The sequence below is a fragment of the Anoplophora glabripennis genome, unplaced genomic scaffold (assembly GCF_000390285.2).
Source record: "Anoplophora glabripennis isolate ALB-LARVAE unplaced genomic scaffold, Agla_2.0 scaffold496, whole genome shotgun sequence".
Classification (NCBI taxonomy): domain Eukaryota; kingdom Metazoa; phylum Arthropoda; class Insecta; order Coleoptera; family Cerambycidae; genus Anoplophora; species Anoplophora glabripennis.
Window position 1 is genome coordinate 109,683 of NW_019417305.1, and position 11,000 is coordinate 120,682.

The following is an 11,000-nucleotide window of genomic DNA, read 5'->3' on the forward strand; positions in this document are numbered from 1 at the left end:
TTATCCTTATCTGTCCCATGCAATTCTAGCAGAATTACTTGCATCAAATCCTGTAAAACTCGTAGCTATTTCACATTAAAATTTGTATTTCCATCGAATTTGTCAGATACGAGAGTTTCAGATCCAATTCCTATTTCGTTTCGACGACCTGTTAAACTAATAAAAGTATTTTTCCAGCTCTGCAACAACACGCTATTTTCAATTTACATTACAGTTTTCGAATTCCATCGACATAGATATGCTCACATTTGCTTTGTTAATTGCGTGTAAATCATAGTTAAAAACAAATCCCTTGGTATATGCAGGAAAACGGGAAAATTTTACAATCTACGGTTATTTTAATAACGGTTTATTTACGGTTATTTTAGTTACCGTGTCGATTTACAGTGAGTTTTAACGAAAATCCGACATTTTGTGACTTTGTATAAAGCCTTCATGAGATTTAGGGATTTTTAGTTGACATTATTTAGTCGTGCAATGTTGGCTGCCTAAGCAAACTGGAAAACTATCGTCAATAGAATCGTAAAGATATTAAAAATGCGATTTTAATTAGCAACCAAGCTTTAGGCTAAACTGGCTTTAAAAATAATTCGTTTTGAAGGCGAACCATTTAAATTGTAAATATGAAATGTATTTCAGCTTTTGAAATGAAGGGTACCCTTTAAATCAATTTAAATGCAAATTAAATACTGATCCTCCGCCATACCTACCTGAATTAGTAAACAATAATTTAATTACCCCCGTATCCAGCGAACTGTTTTAATTTATACTTTCCGTTGTCGAAATATTTATTAGCCTGCTAAATACGAATTTATGTTCCCTGTGCCGGTCATAACATTTTTGTTTACGTTTTTTTGCTGTCCCATTTCGCAAATATATCTGTGAACCCTGTGGACAATGCGCTGAAAAGAATTCATATTATACATTAAAAAGAGTACAAATACATTTTTTTAAATATTGAACTTTACATACAAGTAAACGATGTGTTCAGTAAATCCTATTTTGTGGAAATACTGGATAGTTTTTGTATCGAAAAGTGACACAAGCTAAACTGATAAAAAAAGTACAGGATTGGTTCGGATATACTTTTAAAATCACAACCGTCCTTTGTTCATAAAAAAATCGCATATATTTCACCAAATCAATAGAAATGTATGACTCTTGACTGTAAAAAAATTAATGAAACCCACTCAAATAAAATAAATAAAGGGCCGTCGCACCATCCGCTTTATTTAATCATAAAAAAGTTGCCTTTTTGCGGGTATTAAAGGAGCATTTTAGGACGATTTAAATATTCAGAAGACTTGGATCCAGCTGGCTGAGAGCTTTTAACTTTTTTTCCTTACATAAATAGTTTAGTATATTCCTGTGGTTGAAAACCATTAATTTTCCGAATTAGTCTCGAAATACAAATAATACCTCCTTAAATTTTGATCACATACTTTAGAATTTCCCTCTTTCTTGTTATCCTCTGAAATAAGGTTACTAAGTACCGCAAACTTATTTCTAAGAGCATCAGCTCGATAGACAATGATATTTTTTGGTAAAATAAGATAAAAATATTTATATTAACTCTCACGATCTTTTGATCAATACGTTACTTTAATAATTGATCATAACAAGCAAATGATATAGGTATTACAAAAAAAAAATTAACCTGATATAACCTTTCACTTGTATATACAGGGTGTTTCAAAAAAACCTCCCGTAAATTCAAGTTGTGATAGTACGACAAAAAATAACAACTTTTTGTCTTATGAACTATATGTCTATCTCCTCTTGTTTTCGAGGTACAGAGCAACAAAATAAAATCTTTGAAATAGAATTAAATAGAGATTTAAATAGAGGGCGCTAGTTATCTACATTCGTATTACATTTTAAGTTCTAATTTTTTTGAGGTTAAGTTAGAGGAGCATTCGGGCTCCAATTTCTAATGTACAATTTTATTTTCTAAAAATAATGTACTCTTGTTAGAACTTCCTAATGTGGACGGTTTTCGAGAAAAAATGCTTTTAATTAAACTCTTACAATATTACGGCGAAGAAAATAAGTGACTTTTCTCAAAGTAGGCTTATATCAAAACTTATTGATGGATGTCTCATAAACAACGCATACATTCTCAGTAATATTTTAAACTCTAATTAATTTTATATCAAAATTTTAGTGACTGTAATTAGTCATTACTAACTACAGTCACTAACAATCACTAAAATTTTGATATAAGGTTAATTAGAGTTTAAAATATTACTGAGAACGTATGCGTTGTTTATGAGACATCCATCAATAAGTTTTGACATAAGCCTACTTTGAGAAAAGTCACTTATTTTCTTCACTGAAATATTGCAAGAGTTCAATTAAAAGCCTTTTTTCTCGAAAACCGTCCACATTAGGAAGTTCTAACAAGAGTACACATTTATTCTAACCTAAAACAAATTTATATTGGTAGTTAAGCGTGTACATAAAATTAGGTTATGTCATGCTTTTTTATGCATATTAAATCAATGAAAACTTATTCTGACCTAATCTAACTTATAAAGAAAAATAACAGAAAGTAAAATTTGAATTTTTGAAGGATAATATTCTACCCTTTGCTTTCTATTGTGGCCATTTTGCTGCTACTAACCCTCTGATCACTTAAACATTTCGCTACAGTTCTGAATGCAGGGATTGGAGTATTGTATGTTCCTCTATAAAGTTTTTGCGTCCTTTGAAGCCAAATTAGGTCTTTCGTAGTCTTGGTTAATAAACTGCAAGTTATCTGAGTAGACGTTCAAACACGCGGCTCGATAATTCCGCAGATTTTACGTTATTGGATCTTGCTAGTGAAACTCGGAAGAAAAATTGAAGAAAAAATCAATTGAGTACTAGTAACGTTTATCAAATCCCTGATCAGACTGACGACATCGAAAATCGTCAAGCTTCAATTCACCCGCACAGGCTGGTTCCATTTCAGGCCCGTGCATTAAAATTATAAATTTCGCAACGTTACCAGAGTTTTGTTTAAAAGCAACAGATAGCCCTTAGATTGTGACGGCGGTCGTCATTTGGACCACGTTACCATCTCCCCCGGACTGGAACACAGATCCGTACGCGTCACAATCTAATTACCTACTCGTCCAGTCGACAATGCGAGTCGAGGGCATCGCGCCAAAACAGACACCCCCAGTACCGCATTGTGCGCATGTTACCTGTATATTGATTTACTTTAAAGGTACACCGCGCTGGCCGTACGGAACCAGACGCCGTCTCGCTTCAGCAAACGCCGTGGAATTGGCGGTGGAGTCGGCTGAAGGCGAAAACGGGAGTTGTGTACTCCAATAATATTCATATAGCCGGAATAAAAGATAGCAATGTGGTTACAGTCAGATCAGCTATCGTCCTGTTTAAAATGTCGGGACTGGATATCCTTTTGTGAGGCAACAAAGTAGCGTTTCATTTACATAATTTTGAATGCGACAAAGGGATAGAGTCCGCTCCGTTTTTCGCTATTTTGCTTTAATTTTTAACGTAATTAACTCAACGCGTCACTGCATAATGTTACAACGAACCTAGAGGAAAATACTGCCATTTATAGAGCTCAGTACTCCAGTGAGTACTATTTCTTGAGCTAATTTTGGGTATTTTGAGCATGCAAAGTGTATTGTTCATTTTCCATAGTGTTCCGAAAATACGTTTGTGTTGTGACGAATAGATTACCACGAGCATACCATGGGGTATTAAAAAATAGTTTACATCTATTTTTGCCTTGCCTTCGACCTAGTGTAGTGACTGCCATGGATAATGCGCCTTACCATAATATAGAATACAAGAAAAATTGCCAACGTCTTCATAGAGAAAAGGAGAAATCAGGAATGGAAAAAAAATGTTTAATCATAGAACATTATTTAAATAAAAATTGCGTTATAATAAATGTTCAATGATTTGTCCGTTTACTTCAATACATTTTTGTAGTCGAAAGATTATTTCCCGTTGAACGTTTTCAATGAGCTTTGCTGGAATAAGTCTTATTTCCTGGCGTATTCTCCGTTTCAGGTCATCAAGATTATTTGGTCTATTCACATAAACTTTAGATTTCAAATAACCCCATAAGAAGGAATCTAAAGGGGTTAAATCCGGTGACCTTGGTGGCCACTCAATAGGACCTCTACGTCCAATCAATTTATTAAGGAAAGTTAAGTCAAAAAATTGTCGAACAGCAATTGCAAAATGAGGAGGTGCCCCATCATGTTGGAACCATATGTCATTATGAGGAATATCTGGATCTTGTGGATTAGGAAACACAACAGCTAAAGCGAGGATGAGTTAAAACTGAAGAAAGTCTAAGTAGCGTTCTCCATTTAAATTTCTTCAAAAAAATAAAGTCCAAGAATTCCGTGTTTGACAATATCTGCCCAAACATTTATTTTTTGACGATGCTGTGTGTGACAGACTTGTGTGCAACGAGGATTTTCAGTTGCCCAGTACCTGCAGTTTTGTCTGTTTACGTGTTCATTTAAAACAAAAGTAGCCTCAACAGAAAAAATAAACGTAAAACTGACAAAATGACACTGACAAACTAAAATCAAAATGGTCGAGGGGTCAAAGAATGAAAAACGATTAATACGAAGAAAATTGTTTTGTTTAAGATAAAATTTGGTATACCAAGTTGTTTTTGGTTCAAAGTTGTTCAATTTAAACATTTTATTTAATTACCTACTTGTGTGTATTTCAAAATGTCAATTTTCAAACGTCATTATTATGAAAACCGATGAGTTGTATGACATACCATAGGTTATACAAAAAGGGTACAGAATTTACAGTACAATTCAAAAATGGCATAATATATTGGGTGTATCAATGATGACTGCGTATGTTCTTGTTGAGACACCCTGTATACAATTTTCTTATGTCAAAATATCCGCAACTAAAAATATTAATCGACGTTTCTGAGCGTTTTTCTACAAAATAATTACCTGACTTTTAAACGAATTTGTTACCTTTATCATGAACGAACTGTACTGTGTCCCAACTTTTTATTAAATTTTATGCTTTCAAGGCGCGAATCATTCAGCTTAATTTTTGAAATAGAATTAAATAGAGGGCGCTCGTTATCTACATTCGTATTACATTTTAAGTTCTAATTTTTTTGAGGTTAAGTTAGAGGAGCATTCGGGCTCCAATTTCTAATGTACAATTTTATTTTCTAAAAATAATGTACTCTTGTTAGAACTTCCTTATGTGGACGATTTTCGAGAAAAAAGGCTTTTAATTGAACTCTTACAATATTACGGTGTAGAAAATAAGTGACTTTTCTCGAAGTAGGCTTATGTCAAAATTTATTGATGGATGTCTCATAAACAACGCATACATTCTTAGTAATATTTTAAACACTAATTAAATTTATATCAAAATTTTAATGACTATAATTAGTCACAGTCACTAACAATCAAATTTTTTGTTCTCACTAAACATTATTTCTTTGTTAAAATAGTTAGTTACTTATATGAAATAAATTAATGATGATAAATAAACTTCTGTCAAAGTAGATTGTTTGTTCCGCGTGCCTCCTCCATAGCCACTGCGATCCATCAGACATTGTCCCTCCTATTTTTTCAAAAATAGCTTTAAACTGAAATATGTCGAGAAGTCCTGAATCAAATAGTAACATATTATATATTTTTGAAAAGAGAAAAATCTAACGAAGGTAAGTATGCACTAATATAGGGCGTTCCATTAAAAAATTCTTTAATTTAGTGATTTTCATTATTTAATTGTTTTTTCTAATACTGTATTACAAAAATTCATAAAAGCTAAAACTTTTGTATTAAAAACTTGTTTGTAATTTCAATACTCACAATAAGTTGTCAGATTATAGTGACTAGGGTTGTACAATTTCAACTATGACAATTTGTTGCGGGTTGCCTAAATATGTGACGTCACACTAAAAGAGTCTATTGGAATGTGCCATACTTATCTGGAAACAAGCACTCTAAAAACGAATGATTTGGAAACTTTGAAAAAGTGTAAATTTTTTCCGTACCATATTCTGGGTTTGCAAGCATCATTGCTAGATCCCTCCGTGAGTACGTCAAATTTGACAGAAGAAAGGATTTTTCCCCAATATTCCTGCAAATGCTGACTCTCCCGCAGCCCGTCCTCCTTTCCAACCGGAGTCCGTACACGCGCCGCTCCCGAGTCCTGGAGCAGGATTTTTACGGTCTCGGCGCACTTTTTCCGCAAGTGTTTCCATCAGTCCCCCGCGTATTGTTGCAGGAGAAAAGTAAGCGCCAAGAACAATGTAATATAGCTCGCCGTTAAGAACACGGTCACCTTTGTGTTCAGGAGGCTCTATTAATATTAAAACTGTTGCGTATTCATCGTCCCCTGGACTTTTAGGAGACTAGAATTTATGAGAATAATACGACCCCATTTAATTAAAACATGGGATTCCTGGTCGTGCTATAATATCCCACTGTGGCGCGGCCCTCCGGGCTCGCCAGCGAGAAATCTTCGGTCGTGTAGATTTAAATCCAGATAAATTCGAAACACAAACATACGACTTGCAGAAAGTATGGGATTATGGGAATAGTCTAATTACCTTCACGTGATACATTATTCATACAGCAGTTTGATGTTTAACGAAGTGTTATTTTAGAAACATTACAAAAATCAAAAATTAAATTTACTAAGTTTAATTAATAGTCCAGGGAACGAAGAGAAAAATAGGGTAAAACCTCTGAATACTTTCGGAAGTTCAGATTTTTATGAAAATTTGGAATTAAGCTTATTTCACCCTGTAGATGAAAAGTTATATATTATAATATTAAAATATAAATTTTGGATGTGTGTTTTTATTTTGGTTTAGATTGCATTTTTTAATTAAATTATAAATAGTATCATACAAACCTCAACTATATTTTTTTTATGTCTTACCTTGTACTTTATTCCTGGCTAGTTGTTGTATAGACAATATCAGAAAATTCTCAGGAGTCGGTTCTCACAAACTAGTACAATGCAACACACTTTGGAATGAGTAGAGTTTGAAATTTAATAAAGTGTTTATTCAAAATTTTGTTATATTATTTTTGGCTTGAAGACTTTATAAACTAAAATGTATTAATACCTTTTTTATATAGAATATGTTTTCCACAATAAAGAATATGTTTAACAACAAAATTTGCCTTTTTCTGCTCAGCTTACAAATAATATAAGAAATAATTTAAAAAATTTATATTAATTAACTTTATGTAATTCGGAATAGGTCTCCTTATATTATTTGTTGCCTATCATTCAGAGACATCCTTACATCTAAACAAGAATGAAAATTAATCAGAATTAAATAAAATGGCTGTTCATTTGACAGATTTTTGTCAGAACTCTTCGAAATATTGTATTACATATTTAAGTTATTAGTGATTGAATTCCGCTTATTTTTGTACAGGTAAGTCCTGTGGTTTGTTATTTATACTTTGCAAAGACTATTTATGGGGCCATTGGAAACTGCCTTGGAACTGCTTTGTACTGTTGGTAGCAGAAAATTTTCTTGGGCTGCCAAAATAACTTTTTCTGGACTCTGGGAAACTATAGATTTACTGGTAAGTATTTAATTTTCTTCCTTAGACTCTTTCTTCTTGTTTTATTTTTAATTTTTTGGGAGCTGCGTCTCCACGCTGTACATCTTGCAAAACCCAAGCCGTAACCAATCAATAATTTCTTTGTTTTTCTTCACCTTCCTGATTATTCTATCCCTAGCTTTGCTTAAGGTCCATGCACAGACATTTTCAGTCTTTGGATGTCCTTTTCAAACACTTTTTTACACCACTACTTACTTATAAGACAAATGTCCTTTTACTTTTATTTACAATTCTATAAATTGTTTACTAAAATATTATTTATTTTATATTTTTTAGGTCATCTCTGGGTATTCTTTCAAAGCCACCTTTAACTTTGACATTTGTGACATTATAAAATTTGACATTTGATGAAAAATTTTTATGTTATGGTTTATGTTGGATTGAGATATCTTCTTTAAGTTTACTCGTCTTCCTGCGATATGTATACCCGATTAATCTATAGACTTTAAGCTTTCATTTGTTATAAGTTACTCTAGATTTAAATTCGTTTTTCTTTATATACTGATTACTAACAAGTCATGCATTTTTATGAAAATTTATTCTGTACTTAAGAATAAAATTAAAAGATTATTATTTTTATACTATGTATTATCATTGTTCATTACTAGTTTTATATCCAGAATTTCCATATTAACAATTTCTTTTCAATAGTTTATGGTATTATAAATAATTTATTACAATATTTCATCCCTTAAAAAGCTACCGCTAATAGTAAAGTATTTAAAAAAAAATAGTTTTTAACAGTTTTAAATGATAGTACAAACAGGATAAATAAAATTTCTTTTACCTGTTTATAATACAATTTATAATTTATCGCATTGTTTTAACCCTTAAAAACCGCCCCCAATGACAAAATATAAAATAATAGCTTTTAAATTATTTAAAACGAATTATAATTTTCGTAATAACTTTCTCGCGATTTACTTTAATTTATGCAATATTCAAAATAATTATTTCTTAATATTTTTTTCATGCAGAAAGTCTAATTTCAAATTTTCAGGTATATATTTACATTTATTATTTTATTATGTATATCTATGAATACTCCTAAGTTGGATAACCAAAATATTGATATGCTCCAAAATTTGAAGCAGTAAGACGATCCAAAAACGATTTTACGGAAAATTTCGGCAGCTAAAAGTAGTGTAAAATTGATTATTTATTAACGCGTTATTTTTGAGATTTTTGAGGTTAAAAAGTTAAAAACATGACCTGCGCCCTTAACTCCAAACTTCTAGTAGCGACATCCCTGTTAATTTTTATCCTACACAAATAAAAATATTCTGTGAAAAAAAATCTAAACTTTTGTACTTTTGAATATTTTTCGTCTTATTTTTAAAATTATTTTCAAAAATATGTTATTTTTTTGGAATTAATTTTTTTTTGTCAATCAAAACGTAATAACATATTTTCAGAAATATACAAAAATTCATCAGTTTTTGTACTGATTTTTTTCCGAAAAGCGAATTAACAGTTTTATTTTGATCATAACTGTTAATTTTTATGCTATTGACTTAAAAGTCAAGTTAATTTTAAAGATTTTTTTAAAGTACTTTAAAAAATGTTCCGTGCATTTCTCTTGAAAAATAGATTTTTTTTAAATTATTTTACGTTAATAGCTTCCAATTCAGTTTCTGGCAGACATGAAATTATCTTATTACCAGCCGTATCTCAGCACCTATTGCACCTACAGAAATGAAAAAAAACTCACTTTCTTTTTCTATAAGCTTCGTGATGTTTTTTTTCATAGAATGTCTATTTTCCGAATTATTTCAGAAAAACTACGAAAAAACGTCTTATTTTTAATATTTATATTTTCAATCGCCAATAACTCAGAAAATATTGACTTGTCGAAAAATGTGCTTAAAATTGATTGCTATATCGATTTCTAAGGTTATTTTCAATATTTTATTTTTATTTTTCACCACCTAGTGGGTGGAAACAAAAAAAAAATTAGTCGGCCTTTTTTTTTACCTTCACTTTCTGCACCAAATCGAAATGTTCTTCAATTATCTCCTATTCGTAAATACCCCGTATACGTATCTATATTATTGGCTGTTATAAATAATTGTTTCGTGTTAATTATAATCTTCATATGTTTTTGTTTACTTAAATATCATTCAACGAAATTTTTATCTTTTTGCATTGACAGATTAATAGATTTCATAAAAATTCAATACGTTTTCCTAGAAAAAAAGTAATATAGGTGTTCTATGCTCTTTTTTAGTTACATTTGGTGGCTAACTTGATTGGTTTTATACAGGGTGTCGCGTACTGGATACAAAAAATTCGGGTACAAATAGATGAGGTAAAATTAATATCAGTTCTTCACACAAATTTTTATATACACCCTTTATATCCAAAAGATTCCTCTAAACTACACTCGACATATTATAAGGATGGTTCAATCGAATTTTGCCCACACTATGATATTCTCTTCCCAATTTAGAACGTCCAATTAAAAGTATTTCTATACAAACTTTTGACAAATTAATATAATGTCGGAATACTCCCAGTTGTTCAAACTCCATTGTTTCGTTTAACAACTACACCAACAACCCGGCACTAAAATTTTCTCTTATTCGCACCGCGTTTTATAATGTTTCTTGGATTTAACTTACGGGCATTTTGCTTTGCTAAGGATGCGAGTACACTGTACTGTAGTTTATTACGTGGTAACGAGCGTTCAAATAAAAACGTGGTCGAAGTTGGCTCTGACACATTGGACGTAGGGAGTAGCTTATAGCGACCAACTTAACTCATTTCTCAACGAGCTGTCTAGCAGCTGTCAGTTTCTATAACGTTAATGACTATATAACTTTATTTTAAAGAATAATCGTTATAACAATAACAAACAATTAAAGGAGAACAAACGCAAATCTTTTTTTAACACTGTGTGGCAAGTACCGACTGATACTCCTACCATTTGTGATAAAACACGTACAGAAGTTCTTGGCGCATTTTCCATTATTTGTTGGACATTTTCTTTTAATTCTTCAGTCCGCTTTTTAGGTCGGCCGCTTCCTTCTTTTCTTGTTACACTGCCCGTTTCACGAAAAACATTAACACAACGCTGAACTGCACTTTGAAAAATTTTGTACTCAACAACGCCGGGAAATTGATTTTGAAATTCTATGAAACATTCCTCAATAGAATACTTCCATATTCCATCAATCTTGCGTCCATTTCTAAAGTAGGACTCTATGATAAACACTTTTTGTTCTTGAGAAAACACCATTTTAAACGCTTTTTAAAACGAAAATATTCAAATTGATAGCGGCGATATAGCGCTTTGACAGATGACGTTTAAGTTCATTTGCTATACGCTACGCCCTACGTCCAAATTTTCAGAACCAACTTGACCACGTTTTTATTTGAACGCTCGTT